General features: G+C 38.4%; 1 protein-coding gene across 1 annotated transcript in view; it reads right to left on the bottom strand.

Annotated features, from left to right (window-relative positions):
- Positions 1–19,364, bottom strand: part of dnr1 (defense repressor 1) — a 127,540-nt gene that overhangs the window by 106,508 nt on the left and 1,668 nt on the right. The gene's annotated exons all lie outside the window — the stretch shown is intronic.

Here is a 19,364-nt window from a genome sequence, read left to right on the forward strand (position 1 = left end):
TGACGTTGCTGCGTCGGAAAACGCCAAATATACAGACATAGCGGAGCTGGTAAAGATTGGAAGTGGAGGAAATAGAAGGGATATGAGGTTCTGAAGAAAAGTTAGGCGAGCGGAAAGGAGGGAGAGGTAGACAGAATTCAGTGAAAATTTTGTGTTCAGAGGGCTGACGAACTCGGGCCCATGATGCTTAAACTTCTTAATTAATCCAATTAATTACATGCACGGTTTCCCGTACACTTGAAGTTGTGAGTCGGGCTGCAAATTTTGGTGAATTTTCGATAAGGTTTCTTGGCAAAAGGAGCATCGACAAACGTCCTGTTTACATACAAAGCCATAGGTGCATGCCAAGTTATTTCTGTAAACTCAAATACACAACTGCGAGCAGAGAAATCTCATAACATTTTTTTAGTTTAATAATCAAATTAACGTTACAGAAAGAATAATGGAAATAGCAGGCCCGAATTCGTGGAATAAATTGTTTAAAAAAGGAAATTTTCAAAAAAAGTTTAGCACAGTGCTCGCGAATCTCTCGCAGCTTAGTCCAGAAAATGTCTGCTGATTTTCAGCTGATATTGAATCTTGCGTCTTGACATCTGAATGATGGAAAAACTTTGGGACCAGCACGAATTTTTCTGTAAAAAATATTAGGCTTTAAAGTAGTTCGCGCACGAAACGATTTTCTTAAGAAAGTGTTGAAATTTACACAGAGTTTAAATGAGGAGTCGACTGACGCGCATTTCAAATTTTAAGGGGTTCGTCTTATTGGTTATTTCGATTGGATAAACCTCCTTAAATATGAAGAAAAATACACAAGGGTCCATGCGTAAAAAATCGTTTATCTTTTCATATAACGAATGAACGTTTCTTGCGAAGTTTATGAAAAACGTACAATATAACAATAAAGTATACGAAGGTCTGAGAAAATACCGAGAGACAATTGTGTTACTGGTAATAAAAATATTTTACGTTAAAGATTTAACGAAGTTGTTAATGAGCACTCGTAACCTCACATTTGCTTATTTCGGCATTCTGTTTCTCCTTTTGACGTGGCCCATTCTTCTGTCTTTTTATTAACACTTTTTTCTCGATACATTTCCCTTTGAATTTTCTCTTTGCGCTGTCTAATTGCTGTAGTAGAAAAATCTAAAAAAATATATATTGTCATATATATTTTTAAAGAATACATTTACCAAATTTTATTAAATTCTTATAATTTTGAAATTCTTAATGTCTTTAACATGGTTTAGCAAGTTGACTGAGAAAAAAACGAATTTATCCATATATACAAAATAATAGCTTTTCATGTGCCAGTCGTGTCGCACATTGAAAAATTTGCTTTACAAGATTATCCCGAAGCTTTATATACTCAAAATTCTCCCAATTTTCATGTTTATATCACTGAAATGCAACGAAACTCTTTTTTATGTTACTCTATCAATCGTAAAATACAGTTACAGAGTTGTTGACAATATTGACTGTTCAAGGGGAATAAACTTTGATTTTTCAACCAATGTCTCAGTACCGATGATCTCGTGAAGATTCGAATCGTAAATGAAATCGTTGTTCAGTTGTTAAAGAAGTTCGCTAGAGTTTAGTCGAGTCCGAAGCGTAATCAATTTTTCAGCTTTGTAAATGTCGGATAAGATTACAAAAGCGACCGCAAAAGTCAATCTCATCAAGAAGGAAGTTTATTTCATTGCGTAAGAACCCGTTGTGAATAATCTATAGGGCAACTCAATTAAAGCAACTTAAACGTTCGCCGAAACTACTCCACGGACGTGCAATGGGTAAGGAGGAATTGGAAACGAGACAGCTGGTCGCTGAGAAGGGTAATCGTCTATAATTGACATTTGATAGCGGTGGGCATAGATAAGCTTCCATCTCCATTGTCTCCTGATACGGGAAAGAGACGAGAAGAAAAAAAAGGATAAAACGAAAGAAAGAACTGCCAAACGAGGAAATAGAATTTCGCAATCCGTCTAATTTTGCCAACAATTTTCCAATAATTGTGAGCTGAATCCAATGTTTTTTCTCCAATAAAATGTTTTACGTTACGTCAATGAAAGCATCTCAATAAGCATTCTCAATAAGAAATTATTTGCGCGTTCGTGTTTTTTATAAACAGCTTAATCCAAATTGGAAAATAATTTATGTGAACGAATTCATATTTCGTCTACTTCTAATAAAATTACTTTTCAATAATTACATTGTACAAATGCAATTACAAACTTTGTTGGCTTCATCAAATCGTTAACCTTCAAAGAACGGATCTGATCGAAATATCGACCTCTATTTTGGTCGAGCATTCCACTTGGAAAATTCATCGATATCGTGCACAAATTTCGTGTAAAAAAAGGTCGATTTAAACGTAAAAATCCTCGTCCTTAAAAGGTTAATCTGCTAAGGAACTTCGTATGTAAAATAAGATCTTGAAAAAACGAGCTCGTATGAGAGAATCCAAGACATTGATTAATACAGTATCAAAAAAAGAAAATAGTAGACATTTTTATCGCGGCCTACGAGCTACCCAGTATGTATTTCAAGGAGGCTTTTTTCGAGCCGGATGCAATCGAGGGTTGCTTCAATCCAACTCTTTCACTCAACCGTACCAGCACAAGAAAAGTAGCACACAAAATGTATGCGAAGCATTCCAGACCTACTCGAACTGACAATGTTAAGGACAATCCAGAGACTAGGGCAATGTGACTTTTCACATTGACTTGAAAATAATAAAAAATGAGTTAAATTCAATATTCAGATACGAATCATAGCCAATGGTGCGTGTGTCGATATGCTGAAAAGTGTTTCTACCTCGCATCTCCTTAAAATTGAATAGGACGCTACATACCAGTGACAAGAAATGATAAAAAAGAATCTCGAGTCACATTTTTTCCATTTTTTTTTTTTTTTTCCAGGCAAAGTCGTATTTGCTATAACACTTTTGCCATAAGAGACGACGAGAGAACATTTCCTTGCAAGCAGGTCAATTTTCATCTCTTCCTCCCTCTCTCTCACTTTGTTGGATTCATAGCTATCTTCTCGTTGCTTTGAGAGGCACTTATGAAATTCTAAAACTGTCGAAGTTAAATTAAAGTGCCGGTGAAATCGAGAATCGCCGCGAGCTCAGCTATACCATTGCTTGTGTATACGCTATACGTGTATAGATATACGTATGTAGAATTCTTTTGAAGACTCGAGCTGTGGCATTGTCGCTTTTGTCCTAATTAAAGTTGGGATGTGCTTTCACCCTTTCGCGTTCTCTCTTTTTCGTTTCCTACACTTCAGTATAACATGAAAAGACAAGAGGCCAACTCGCCGTCCGGAATTCAACCATGAAAGTTTTCCACTAAACAAGCGGAGAGCTTCGAACATTGTTTTGCGCCATCCTTCGTTTTTTTTCATCCCTGATCAACTCGAGAGCGCGCAAGTTAAATAAACACAATAATAATAATAATAATAATAACAATAATGAAAATAACAATACTTTCAACAGCAAAAGTATCAAGAGCGACCGCTTGCGGACGAAAATACTTTTTTCCCGGATGTATATGCAATCTGACGATCAAGATGTCGAGACACAAAGAATGATTTATAAAAGGGAGACGCGTAAAACTTTTAATTTACACCGGTAACGAGATGGAAAAGTATTCGGGCACGATCCATTCCAACGGAATAAGAAAAAGCAAAAAGTTTAAGTATAAAATACATTCAAAGTGATTTAGAGCGACAGCGAAGCTTCATAAAAATAAATTGAGGTTTAACCGCATCGAAATACAAGAATTCTGCTGCGTCTGGAATTTTCTAAGACGAGATAATAAGATTTAGCTCCTGTTTTATAGTTAATAATGACATTTCCATGAACTCTTGTACTGGAATAAAAATGGCATAAAGTCGTGCTCATTTGCAAAGCAGCACTAATTTCCGTTGATTTTCAAACCCAAGTTGACCGTCGTAGTTACAGCAGCAAATTTAATCAGCCTGAAAGCCCGGTGGCAAGTCCTTGCGGTGCGATTCGCCACCGCATTACTCGAGAACGTGTAAAGAAATTGACAATTGTAAACATTTACATTGGAACCAAGTGAAAGCACTTTCGATACTAGCAAAACGGCTCATTCGACGTTTGAAAAAGCTCTTCGCTTTTTCGCATTGAGTACGATGATCGGAACGGGCTCGATTGATACTCTCTTTTTAAGGGGTAAAATCGAGCCTTTGCTGTACGTCAGCCACTGCTTGCAATGAGCTCTCCGATGCGCCAATCGATCGGAGTAATTTTGAAAAAATAACGATCAGAACGTTTCGACGCACTGCGGAGACTGGCAGATCTCAAGAGCATATCTCAGACACGACACGACCCGTCGGGGTGTGAGAGAGATCATTAAAAATTTTCTCGTACAATGTGTCATCAAAAAGTCATTTTCCCTTGAGGGGGTACAACTTCACCTGGGAGTGTAGTACCGAGACAAGCAGTCGGGGTTTTTCACACCGAAGGAGACTCCCCCCAGACTGACGTTTCACTGCACGACCGTACTCACTTTGCTGATGACGTTGAAGTTTGCAAAGTTGGAGTCGAACGGAATGAACGAAAAAACCATTGGTAATCAACCAATTTATTATTTTACGAATAATTCGTGAACGTTGAGAAACTACAAATTTCCAAATTCGGCAGGAAACAAAATTCAAGTTTTACTGGAATTATTCGAGAGTTTTTTTGCCTCACTTCGTTGGACTCCAACGTTGCAAACTTCAGCGTCACACGAATTTATTATTCAAAAGCACAAGTCTTTCAGAACACATACTTTCAATTGGTTTATCGGATCAGGGATCTCTTCACAACGGTAGATTTGAATAAGGAATCGATGCAGCTCGACACTTATTGGATCATTTTTTGCTGAACGAGATGTGCGCGTGGACGAAATGGAAGGAGAATTGTAGAATGTGATTGTTTCGTTGGAATAAATTTCATTGGGTTATAAACGAGTGCAAACTTTGCAGCATTGTTTTTCTTGGCGGTTATAAATTGTCTTTTTTCAACTGTCAGGTGTGCGTTATCGAGAACTTCTGTTTGAATGAGTAACTGCAATAATTCAACGCACATGCGTTATATGTAGGACTGAAAAAGTGATAATTGGTTGATAAGCAATGCGGAGGAGACGAAAGTCGATGATAATGCTCTCGCGACACTATTTGCATTGCACATGAAGGAGCTTCTCTCACCAAGATTTTTCTATTTCTACTTGGTTGAAGAAGAAGAGGAAAAAAGGCGGCGTCTTTTGTCCGCTCTAGGAGGGTGCAAAACGCATGTGCTACGGGGGAAAGCTTGCAACCGGGTCATTACCACGTAGGCAGAGGAGGGGGAGGAAAAAGGAGCGGAGAGAAAAGCGTTTTTATCGTCACGGTAGTCGCTCCTTTATGCAAGAACACTTGACATTTTTCATCCTGGAATTTGAATTTTTTAATAATTCTGTCAAATTTACATTCGTCGTGTGCAAGTTCGAGTGCTATAAAAAAAATGAACATCGTCTAACATTCGAGAATTTCGGATGTCGTCTTTACCTCAAGGTACTTCCGGCTGATAAAACCATCGAGGCTGGGATGAAACGTGGATTATTCGACACAACGACTTTAAGGAGTTTCGGTACAGGCGATACAATGTTGCCATGCTAAACCATGCTAAAAACATAAAAAATTTCAAAAAGTTCAGAATTTTATAAAATTTGGTGAACACATTTTTTAGTGCCAAATCTGACAATACAAATTTTTAAAGATTTTTCTTCTACACAGTTATCGAGTAATTGATCAATAAAGTTCACGTGTATAAGCATAGCGTTTCCATATATATAGGTATACATTCCGAGCATAAGAAATCTGCTTTAATGCGTAATCACTCGATAACTAAGTAGAAGAAAATTTTGAAAAAATTTGTGTTTTCGCACTTGATGTTGAAGAACATTATCACCAAATTTCATCAATTTCTTAATATTTAGACTTCTGTACCGAAACTCCTTAATTCCAAAGTTTTTTGTCGCTGTACAGACTCCCCGATTGATTGTCTCCTTGTTGGGAACGTAAGAAAAGAGTACAAAAAAAACCTTCAACGATTGAAACATGGGATTGAATTGGGAAATGCGAAGAAATCGATTGAATTATTCTCGCTCCGTAAAAGTTTATGTAAGCTCCCAAATTTTCACGAGACCATCCAATAACAGCATCCCCATTTTTCATTACAGCCGCCCCTGTTTTAAAAATGCATCACAACATGACGAGTGTACGAAAATAGAGGGACAATGTGGAAGAGCCGGCCTCAATATTGGCTACATTTTTACCGAGTTTCCGCGCTGAGTATCAATGTATCAGACTAGCCGGGAGAAGAGAGTCGGAAGAGCGGTCTCGTGCTCGCGCGATTGATGCACGAGCCCCCCGGTGCAGAGCCATTGACCCATCGCGCACTCATTGTTCTTGGCATAGAGATTAACGGATGTGAAAATGGCTCTTCATTTCCTAACCGTGACCGGATAATATTTGACCCTAGAACGCATGACTGGGGTGTGAGCACACCCCACGCGAACTTCAAACTACGCTCCCGCCCTAACAAGCGACATTATCGACTGATTATCGACGGATTTTTTAATATATAAATTCAATTGAAATTAGTTTTATCGTACATCATTCTTTTCGTTATAAAAAAACGAAGAAAATGGTGTAGGATAAAGTCAGTTTAGCATCGTAGCAGGGCCGGATTTATAAGCAGAAAAAGAGTGGGGTGCGTTCAAACCCCGGTCATGAGATTGAGGGTATGAAAAAAGGCACATGACGTGCGGGGTTAAACATCGACGAATATACGAGCAATAGAACAGAAAGTGAGGAGAGCGATGTGAGATTTCATGAGATACATTTGCCTCGGTATCAACTTTTGAGCAACTAACTTACTAATGAAATTTAACAAAATAAAATAAAATACTCTAAATCATAAGAAAATAAAGTAAAATAAAATGAAAAATAAGCCAAGCATAAACAAAAGTACGCAATATAAGTGACAAAAGCAGGTGATGAGTCGTATAAAATCATATACAAAATCTCGAAAATCATGTAGAAAAACATCGAAATCGCACAATCGTATAATCCACTAAAAAATCTAATAAAATCTCAGACGCTGGTACTGCAGTGATGCTCGTGGAACCGCTAATGATGCGAAAATTTAAACAATTAAAGATATTGAGAACAATAAAAGATCCTCCAAGAAAAAGAGAAAGATAGAAGACAGTAAAGAACTTCACTACAAACGTCGAGGAATATGAATAGTTTTCGAGCTTATGCAGTCAAGTAATGGAAACGTTTTATCAAAAGTTTTGTGGGGTGATGGAGTCGAGAAATAAAAATTTTCTGACATCTGAAACGAAAGATGAAATTCCATTTGAGACTTCTGACAACGCAAAAAAAATTCATTGTCGGACACAACAAGATTCTTCATTAAGCAGTTTGGGCAGAGGAAAAAATAAAAAGTGACGTTTCGACTCGACTCGTTCTGCTTTTTTGAGTCACAAAAACTCACCGAGTATCGTGCCACTGTGAGGGCTTTTTAGAATCGCCAAAAAGAGGGGAGTTTGCGGCTCTCGTCATCTCGACTTCGAGGCGAGAGTCCCAGACGAGAACGTGGTCGGGCAAGAGTCACCGAACGGCGAGCCGAACGGTCACGATGACGACGACGACGACGACAACAACAACAACGACGACAAGCTACGGTGAAGAGAAAGAGAGAGGGAAGACAAAGAATGGGAGAGAAAGGCTTGAGGTGAGGGAGAAAGAGAGAAAACTCTCACGCTCGACGTCGACCGACGTCTCATGCAAATAGGGGTTGACCCGCTATTGTTATACGACCCGAAAACTTGGAGTGCCAAACGTCGCCGCATCAATCGCTTCGCTTTCTTCTCCCCTTCTCTCTTCCGCGGTCTTTCTTCCTTGCCGAAAAAGGCAAATGAATCGTAATTCTGTAGAGAATTATAAAGTTAATAATAAAATAATTATAATGTAAACGAAAAATTACGAAATTATATGGAATTTTCATAGACACTGACGTGGATCTCGACAGAGTCGAAAGTAGCTCGACGCTCGATTATTACTGCATACGAAAAATAATGAAAATTCACCAAAAACGAGGTTTTTAATGGAAAATGCTCCTCCAGAGGAATTGAAAGCGGGCAACTGTTTGTCGTCAGTTCGTTTTAAAAATAATTTTTATTTTTATTGTTAAAAACCACTGAAGCGCCGTTGAATGTGATCGTGTGAATAATGAATGAATCATCGTTAAGTTTCGCCTTCAATTAAATAAGATAATTCGATCGCGCAAACATCGATCGAGATATTTTTTACGCCTTGACAATTCCTTCAATCCAAGTGTCCTTCAGTCGCTAATTTCCAGGCGTGACCCCGAGTCCGTGCGTTATAAAAATCGAAAATTCAGCCCGAGGTCCATTTCCATTTGGCAGGCAAAGAAAACATAAAAACAGTTGAAAAAGGGCGCAACGAAGGAAGAAATTCGTACGCAAGCTATTCCGTAATTTTTTCTCTCAGCGCTACCGAGCTAGGGGCTATGAAGAATCATCTGTTAACCCCTCAGTGAGCCACGCTTTTGCTTACATTCGCATGAGCTCAAGAAATGTTAATGAATTCAATGGACCATTGTTAAGTTCCACGATTTTAAGATAAAAGATTCAAGATAAATCGTGAAAAAGCATGTAAAAGGTGTCTCAACTACCGAAAGCTTTTTTCACTTTACATTCGACGTGGAAAAACTCGAAAAGAAAACACTCATAAATTCCGGATGAGTCAGGTGAAGGTGATTTCCTGTTCGTGCTTAAAAACCTTCAGATTTTTTAGTATCGTTGTATATTTTCGCTGAATCGCGCGTATTACGCGAGCTAGTCCACAATAGGCACACGACGCACACACACACACACACGCATAATCATGTGTATGTGTGTATATATAAAATTATAAAAGCGAAGGCCATTGTATGCGAATGAGATGTGATACAGTTGGACAAAGGGGACCGAGGATCGATTTGATGAATATGCAGAGTGACTGTATATGAGCATGAATAATGATGGTGAAATGATAAAATTTTCAAAACTAACAATAAGTGAAATTCGTAGCAAGGGGAATGGTCGAAAGTGCCATGCAAATATTTGAGGTTTGTGGAAATTTCGCACAATTTCGTTATACAATTGTTATCACGAATGATTTGAGAACCCCTTAATGAGCTGTTTGTAATATTCTCTCGAATAGCTCGACACAATTGAGGTGGTTATTTGTTCCTGAACAAGCTCAACATCTCTGGAGAAATGTTTTGACAAACTGCATGAAGTGAGAAAATAATTTATTCTGTAATTAGTTACGAAGGATTTCATCTAGTCGAACAAACGCTGCTAACACGATTTGGAAAAGCCTGGAGTTATACGGTGATGGGTGCGAGACGATCTTGATTGGATGTAAAAAGTTTTTTTATAAATCATTTCAAAAAACGAAAATCCTCTCCGGATCAAAAGCAATTGGGATCATGCTGGAAATGCTGAAATAAAGAAAGGAGTCAGTGAGTCAGTCAGTCAAATAGGACAGAGTGTCTCGTATTTAAACACATGGATTCTCCTATCGAGCTTGTGAGCTTGAGCTTCAAAATTTGGTTCAGAGTCGATAATGACTCATAAAAAAATGGACTTTGGAATGGAATTGACAGGCTTCAAAGAAAGTCGACCCTCGCTTTGTTTTCAGTGTCGCAGCTATTCCATTATAAATTGGTTTCTGCGTTTAAGGGGGGAGATTTATGTAGAACAACTGCATATAAACATGGATTTAAGCAACGTTTTTTTCGAGAATAAAGAGCAAGTTGAAGTACTTCAAACGTTGGTATTTAATAAGCAATAATCGTTGGACTGAAAAAACGGTTTTTTTTTTATTTTTAAAATGTTATAAAATGTCCGCTGCATTGGACTGACTGTTACGAAATCGGTCGAGGATTTCCAAATCGTTGGGCGTTCTGGGCGTCCTAGCATGGGAAACGAAAACAACGAAATTTTTTTATTCTCCACATTCATAGTTTGTATTAGAAATTATTTAAAGTGGAAAAAAAGACTGCAACAATTGAATTTTTGCTGCGTTTTGCAACAACAAAAATATGATTTTTTATCCGATTTTATGTAAATTCGTTTCAAATGCCCTCACTCTGCTGAGCCTCGATGAGTCGTCGTGATTGGTAGACGATTCGACTCGCGGACAAAAATTTATCTATTGGTGAGTGTGCATATCGAAGAGAAATTATTAGGGCAGCCCACAATCAAGTTGAGGCCCAGGCAAGGACCGAAATGTAGATTCTCCGTTGAAGACTTCCATGCTGCAGCCAAACTGAGCTCTAAAAAGGGATAGCAAGGTTGGCTAAGTTTATGAGAAATGTTTCCGTACAGAGACTTATTGTAGACCACCGGAATAGGAATTATCGGTGAAAGCTTCATTTCACGAAGCCTCAATTAGGGATGACGTTGAAATTTGCAACGTTTGTATTCAATTTATAAATTTCTATGAATCAAATTTTTAATTTCAATGTAAAATAAAATTTCACTAGGCTTAAATAATTATTTTTTTATCTAAATGAATTTTGTTATAAAATAAACCGATCATTTTTTTAATTTAACGCATTAATTTTACCATACAATTTGATTTTTAACAAACATTTTTATTTTAAAAATTCACCTCGAAAAATAATTTTATACCACAAATAAAAAAATAATGAATTACAAATGTTTTTTTTTTTTTTTTTTTTCGTTAAATTCGTCGGACTCGAACGTTGCAAACTTCTTTTTTATGTTTTTCATTCGAATGATTGAGCATGTTGGTCCCTTTTTATCAAAGTGCCGATTAATTATTTATTTAACACAAAATTCGACGTAAGAGACTCCAAATGATTCTCCACTTACAAAAAATTAGAAGTCATCGAATATTATTCACCAGCCACGTTCACGTCACTTCCCCTCTCAAAAACACCTAGAAAAAAGCTCCATTCGAATCTTTCGGGAGCATTTATTTCCTTAAAAATAAAAATCTCTTTTTCTCACCTAAAATGCTGTATTCCAATAAAATACTAAATAATACCGTTTGATTACATTCATTCGGGATTGGCAAGACGAGGAGACATTTTTCATGTACAAATTCACGGATGTTTAGTAGAAACCCAAGTGTATTAATATTCATACTGAATACCGAAAATTTAGAGAGCAAGTCGGCGAACGAGTAGGAGCGAGTCGCTACCGCGAGCGTGAATCCTAAATTTGAATAAAGTTTCGGCAGGTCGTGACACGAGGACAAAAATTGATGTGAATTAGCTAGATCCTAGTTTGAATCAGCGACGTGTACTTCCAACGTGAATCGTTTTATTTCGAAAAAGCTTTCGATCATGCTTTCTGGAAAAATATTAAATTTCACTTCCTCTTGTTTATTCATGTGACTATTTCATTTTCATTTCCTCATCGTCATCGCGACTTTCTTATCTTGTTCTGCTGGGCACTCAACGAATGAGTGTCAAACAGAGTTTTCCGGGTTCAGAGGCGTTATCACGTGACTGCGTTTCGAAAAGATTCTATGAACGATTTCTGGCTAGTCACCGGTGCTTAATCCAATCGGATTTTTTACTTTTATCAATAGCTTTTAACCCTACACCTCATGTGCCTTTTTTCATACCCTCAACCTCATGACCGGGGTTTGAACGCACCCCACTCTTTTTCTGCTTATAAATCCGATCCTACGATGCTAAACTGACTTTATCCTACACCATTTTCTTCGTTTTTTTATAACGAAAAGAATGATGTACGATAAAAATAATTTCAATTGAATCTATATATTAAAAAATCCGTCGATAATCAGTCGATAATGTCGCTTTTTAGGACGGGAGCGTAGTTTGAAGTTCGCGTGGGGTGTGCTCACACCCCAGTCATGCGTTCTAGGGTTAAAATTGATATTAGCAATTTAAAATGTAAATATTCCGAAACTCGTAGCGAGACACAGAAACAGCCGCAAAATGTCCACTAACCGGCATAAACTTAATCCTCCCTCTCGTTCGCGCTCGCTATAATCATGCCAAAAACATTTGGGAATATTTGCTGCTAAAAAAACACCGAAGAAGAGAGTAAAAGAGTAGAAAGGCTTGAAAAAGGGGGAGAGGGGCACGGATAAAGAAAAAAGCGGCCCAGCTTCATAGAGCGGACAATGAAACGGAATGAACATCACCGCTGCATCGTGCTTGGGGCGGAGGGAGGGCGTGGATGTGTCGAAAGTCTGTCGATACAAAAAATCTAACACCCGGCGCCTATGCACATGCAAAGAAGCGAACTCTTGAAAGATCGAAAGAAAAACAAGAAAAAAACGATGAAACGTAATTAAAAAGCACAAAGAAAAATGGAAAAAATAAAATGAGAATAAAGGAAGAAAAAAATACCGAAACGAATGGAAATTCCCGGACGGGTCACCGCGACGCAGGGGCACACTGTCGCAAAGCGATCGGTGAGCAATTTAACTGTTCAAACACCCATTCGTGTGCGCCTCCATCCTCTCGCGTCTCGCATCTCCTACGGGGCTTGAGGATAACAATGGTGGATGCGTCAGGTGAAGCGTAAATATAAGCTCCGACAGGCTGGTGGGGGGAACAAGGGCAAAGATAGGTCGAAACGATCGGTTTTTATATACAGACACTTGTCTGCACGCACTTCGAAAGTCCTGAAAGCACGGCTGCGACAATAAAACATAAAGGGCACTGAAAACTTATCACGCTCACGGACTCAGCTCGTAAGTGAAATAAAAACACAAAATGAAAAAGAGTGTAGGCAGAAATTCACGGTGGAACGCGAAGTGAAATTTCTCCGCTCTTCGCTTCAGAGCCAACTACCCATAGTGCCTCGGCCACGCGCATGCGCAACACGCAACGCTACGCATCCCGCGACAGACAACTCCACCTACCGGAAAAACAACGAATCTCCTGGGGAAATACGCCGTTACACTGAAAGCTGGCCGATATACGTTGACCGTTGAGAATGTACGTTGGTAGCCTGATTGGAAAAGCAACAACATACGGGCCCGATGAAAAAGCTGGAAAGAAGTAGAACAAAACACAAAACACAGTGAACACTTAGATGCGTTGCTCGATGGGCCGCTGCTACGGTTTGGTGCAATGGCGCGTTGAGCCGAAGTCACGCAGAGTAGAAGCGTCGATGGTTCGTGCGTCGACGAAAAGTCCTTCCAATCTAAGTGTAAACACATTCGCTGCAACATTTTTTTGATACATTTGAAAATAAAAAGTGCTACGGAAATTCGACTGTTCCGCCGTTGGCGCCGAAAGACGTCCTTGGAACCGCTTATTCACTCACAAGAAGCGCGTTTGTCAACGCAAATTAGATCTCGAAAGCGATGCACTGATAGGATTGAGTCCCCCGGTGCACAAAGACGGCAAATTGAATCGTGATATTGAATTCTGGCCAATTTCGACCTAATTTCCGTAACACACCAACTTCGTAGCCGAAGAAACGTTGACGGAGGGGGGACCCACCGAGGGGTCAAAGGAATAAGCTGACTTCGCTGAAGTCTGCGTCCTCGATACTACACACGATTTCTATTTACTGTTAACCTCGAATAAACAAATCTTTAAACTCGAAAAAAACAGTGAAAATAAAATTCAACATTTTCGCCGAAATATTTTTACTCTCTCTTCCTTCGTGAGAGGCCGAGGCTTTTGACCACTGAAAAACACACGAAGGCAAACACACACTTCGTAGTGCGATCTTCCTATTTTTCGACCGCGTGTTTGGTCATCCGATCAACAATCGGGCGACGAAATGTATTTCAAATCATTTCAACCACAAAAAATCCTAAAAATTATCATTGTTTTCTCAATCTTTGAAAAAAATCGTGATTCGGTGTTACCTTGTACAGTGTAAAAGTATTTCATGTTGTACAAGCTCGTTACTGGAACTTTGAATAATTCAAAATCGCAAGAGTTAAAACCCTCGATAAGAATTCTTCCAAACGGTAAGTAAACACGTAAACGTTGATAAAATAAAAATTTTAAAAACCTGCTCGACCGCGAACAAGAAAAAGTGGTGTGTGATTTAACGATTAGTTCAATTATCCGGGTGTTGTCAACGCGACTCGGTGAGCTAGCCTTACATAAATATACAGTCACACACATCCAATTGGACGTGTTTTTCAATCTTCCGCCGAAATTCACCGAATCGAAAACACCAAAGGAGGGTCATCATTTTTACTAAATTTTTTTAAGCTTTCGTCTGGGCTCGGCCTCCTTTCGATCGAAGCCACGCATGACGCATCGATGGATTTATCCGGAGCCCCAAATCATTCGTCCCTACAAAATCTGCACAATGACTGAGCGGGAGGGGGGAAGGATTTTTTTTTTTTAATTGAAATGTCAAAATCTGCGTGACGCAAGCGTTGCACAGTCAAATTTAATGGCACTTATTTTTTCTTTTAAACCGAGTGGAAGGTTTCGGCCCGCTGCAGCTATTCCCGGATCTCTATCTCAAGAGCACATTCTGGAAGAGGCAGAACCATTAAGTTATGGAGGATAATACGCGATGATGCCTCACGGAGTCGCTGATCGATAACGAGCGATTAGTTCTCGAGATATCGAAAAGTGGGCTTGGCTCGAGGGCGTGTAATTCGGTATAAAATTGGTGCACTAAAAATAAGGGAATTTTTTCCCTTATTTTGAACCAAGTTTTTGAACGAGGCTAAGCTCGTTAAAGAGTTCAAAAAGTTTACTAAAAATAATGACCGTCCTGTTTTCGAGTCGTCAGCCAATCTGTACGCAAACTCGTGAAAAAAATGTGCTGCATTTTAAGTGGGTATGACCGTACATGCATGAGAAATGAGATAGCAAACTTATCGAGTACTAATTGTGACTCGCGACGCAAGACTTTCTATATGTGTGTGCACTTGGCTGGTGTCGAGTACTTTTCAGAATTGGTAAGGCTTCGTCTGTTTACTCTCAGACACCAAAAAATGTAGTTTCGTGACGATTTTCAAAAAAAAATGTATTTCGAGGTGAAATGGGCGACTGTCAAGAAAATTTGTGGAATTCTTTTTCCCAGCTCAGTCCGATGTACCTTGACTGCTTCTTCCATAAGTAGCGAGTGCAAAAAAAAATGAAGATTGAAAAAGATATTCGAAAACGTAAGAAATTATGAAGGGATTCCACTTTTTTTTTTTAATTATTTTCAAAATAATATAAAAAATTGATGGAATAGAAAAAAGAAACTTTGGAAATGAAGAAAAATTGGAAAAAAATATTCAGTTAAGTAAACATTTTGGAAGAATCCTACTTTTTCAAAATTTTCGAACCAATCGAAGAAAACCGACGGAACGACAAAAAAATTCATCACTTTTCACGCACAATTTTGTTTCCTGCCGAATTTGCAATTCCTTATTTTTCAACCTACATCAATGATTCGTCAAATAAAAACAAGATTAATTATGAATCTTTTTCTCGTTCATTTCTTAAGTGCTTTTCGAACATCTTAAGCAAACTTCGTGTAATTTTTGCTCGACGTTGAAGCAACATTTATCCCGTTTGTTCTTAACTCGTGATTTTCTGCACTGATGAAAATAAGAGAGCACGTGTCGAGTCCGTGTTTAGTCGGAGCTCATCATTAAGCCTCCATCAAGATGCGGAAATTGAAAAAGCAAAAACCCCGTGAGCCTGTGGACCGACGAGCGGATGGGATTGTTCTGTAATTAACAACAAAACTTGATTTATCTCAGCAATCTTCAATCTCCTCGCAGCCAGTTTTTTGTTTCCCTATTACGAAGAATCAGCATCCCGTAATTTGATGTTTTATCGTTAATGATAAAATTTTAACGACCATTCGTCATTTATAATGACAAGTCTTGTCGATGGAAATGCAAAAATGAATTCATGCACCTTCGAGTTCTAATTCGTAAAAAAAAAAAGAAAATAAAAGATTTTTGTACACAGAAAAATAAGCTTTGGAAATAAGCACCGAGGAGCCTCCGATCAACGCATTTTTGTATCATAAATAATAACAAAAAAGGATTTTCAAAATACGGTTTAACCGAAGCTGCTCGACGCCGTAAAAAGTGAACTTTTGGCCCACGAGGAAGTAAGCGACGTTGGAAAAGGGAGCACTCGAGTTATGGGATTTCAAAGTTCCGTCGCCTGGAGTGACTCATCATACTCGGGTAAATCAAAGTACCTTGTATAGCGAGGACGCTACCGGCACAAGTGCATTGCACAGGCGCGTAGAAATTTTATTTTCATACAAATACTCTCACGCGCGTACAGAGGCATTCAGGAGCTCGCAGGAGGACCTTAAATTTCAAAGCTCGGAAGGGCTCTAAAGTTTCGTGTGTAGCATCTGTTGCACACGTGAGTTATGATCGAGTCCCGAGGTCTCGCCGTATCGTTAACACCCATGGGCTTGTTAGTTGACCTAGCTGATAGATTCACTTTTCTACAGTTCCGAACCATCTGTATATACACGGTCTAGTTCCCCAGCAAGTCAATTCAGACTTTTACAGACCGTGCTCTGACATTTGTATCGATCAAAGCACTGCCAGACATTTTTAGTTTCACTCAAAATCATAAAAAACACAACACGCACATCTGGGCTGTTGAGAAAGTGAGACAAGCACATTTTCGAAGCTCTCGAAAGAAATAATCTTATCGATTCAAAATCTACTGCGTAGCATCCATTTTTTCGTGCCTCTGGAAAGCTCGCAACGTTGCATTCCAGCAACGAAAAAAAATTTTTTATTCCTCCAATTTTTCATTTCACTAATCATCTCTCCACAGAATGTGTCAAAAACTTGTCGATGTATCCACAAGCTGTAAAAACAGGGCATCTGTTCTAGGTTACTAAAAGTTAAACTTCAGGTAACCCTAGAATTTAAGTAGTACAAATGTATTTTTAATCTTTAATCTTAAGGAAGTTGAGGCATTAGAATGACGCTGAAGTTTCCAACGTCGGAGTCCAACGAAATGATCGGAAAAAACTCTCCAATAATTCCGGTAATTCTCCTATTTTGTTCCCTGCCAAATTTGCGATCCGTAGTTTTTCAAGCTGCACCAACGATTCGTGAAATAAAAAATTGGTGAATTACAAACGTTTTTTTCGTTCATTTCGTTGGACTCCAACGTTGGAAACTTCAGCGTCATGGCATTAGAATGAAAATGATTTCATCTTATAAAGTGAAGTGTAATAAAAATGAGTTAAATTTTCAGACAATTTAGGAGCGTCGTTGCTGAGAAAAATGAATAAAAATTTGGGCCAAATAACATGTAACCTTTGGAAGTCAAGACACATTCAGAAATATCTCCTTTAAAAATAATGCTAAAAATATGAAATTTTTTGGGCAACATGAGCAAGGCTTGCCGAATAATGTCAATTTTTTCAGATTTATTAGGATATTTGCCGAGATTATATTAATAATGATCCGTGTTTTGAACTGGGCTTTCACCAGTTTTGCGTCTTATTTTTCCCAACTCTTCTTCAAAGTGTATGCAACATTGCCAAACTGTAAACTGGCCTAGCTTTTGAAAGGTACAGGTTAACCTTAATAAGCTTAAATCCTTAATAAGCTGAGCCACATAACTTGGCCATTTGTAATAGGCCAAATCCTTCAATGCAAATAAACTCGTTGCATTATTTCACTAATCATTTGTTGATATTGAAAAAAAACGAACTGTAAACATCATGAAATTCAGGGATTTCGCTACATTTTACTTCTCGTACCCGTGACAAGTGAAAACCCTAAAATTTTAACCAGTTGTTAGCAACAACAGAATTGAGAAAGAAAAATTCAAATTAATTATAAAAATCGTTGAATATCTTTTAGTCCCGGAATCGTTGAAGCTGCGAAATTTGTAGGAAGTGAGAAAGCACTCGAAGAAACGACGTTGAAGTTTGTAACGTTGTAGTCCAACGAAATGATCTGAAAAAAATTCTCCAACGATTCGAGTAATTCTCCAATTTTGTGCCCTACCAAATTTCCAATTCGTAATTTTTCAACCTACACCCCAACGCGGAATAAAAAATTGTTCAATGGCAAATGTTTTTATCGTTAAATTCGTTGGACTCCAACGTTGCAAACTTCGGGGCGTAGTTTCGAAGAAAAATAGACGAAAGTAAAATGAAAAAAAGAAAGGAAAATAAATAAGAAAAAAGTAACGCGACCTTGCCGAATACGAATAAACAAAAAATTGTACCGTACGCATTCACCTCGATTTGCTAAATATAAAATAATATCACGATAAATGGCATCGTCAATATTTAGAAAACACAGCGAGCGAAGTGTCTTTTTTCCAGATAATTTTTCCCAAGGCCAAGATCTGTCCTGTGTACGTTTTAGGTAAGTGCGTTGTAGAATAACTTTTTTCTCAACTTTAGAGCTCTTTTATCGAGGTGTTCGATAACGAGCGCGCTTTGGCCGCGTCTGGAAGCGTGAGCACACATATCTTTCTGTTTACATGTACGATAGTATTTCAAATCCAGATAAAAATAAATTTTCATAAGAATTTCATTATTATTATATGCTTTACAGTATACACCGTTATTATTCCAATGATCGGAAGCAAAAAAAACGCCGATCGTAATCGCCTATGCAGCGTTGAAAAAGATCTCGACGAAAATGCCAATAGCAATACGTAAGAGCGGAACTGAATTGATTTTTTTTTTCTTCAAAAGATCTCTGACCCGAAGCAAAGTTTCGAGTTCACACAGCGCTGCCCTCCCGTGGCGAAGAGAGATAACATCGCCACGAATAACAGAAAAACCTGTGTATAGGTGCGTATAGGTACGAAGTAAAAGAAGATAAATATGTTTCAGGTTCTGGAAAGGGGCCCGCCCACAAACGTGATCCTGCATCAATTTTTCCGAAGCGTTATGCGCGCACGTCGAGGAACTCAACGTTTTAAAAACAAATCAGGCCGTTTATGAAGTCCATTGTGATCGACGGGTCGTTACCTGTTTTCAAGATGGATTTATATTATTTTTATAGTGCGAGTGACTAAATTGAATGTAACGACGGTTATTCCCTCTTCCGTTAAATAAGTTGGTGCGCATTTTGGAATAATTGATCATCACTCCGCCTTTCCAACGTTTTCAAGTTGGTATTCAATTCGAATGTGACTCAACAGATTTTTATTCCAAGTTGACGCTGATTGAAGGACGTGAGATTTTTTCCGTCGTCTCAAGCTTCCCGAGTTCTGGGATCACCAACTTTTTCGTTTTTTAGGTCCTCTGCGTGACGAGGGAAATATGCGTTCGCGAAATAAAGAAAGTGGAGAAAACAGCAAT

Source organism: Venturia canescens, chromosome 3, assembly GCF_019457755.1.
Source record: "Venturia canescens isolate UGA chromosome 3, ASM1945775v1, whole genome shotgun sequence".
Taxonomy (NCBI): domain Eukaryota; kingdom Metazoa; phylum Arthropoda; class Insecta; order Hymenoptera; family Ichneumonidae; genus Venturia; species Venturia canescens.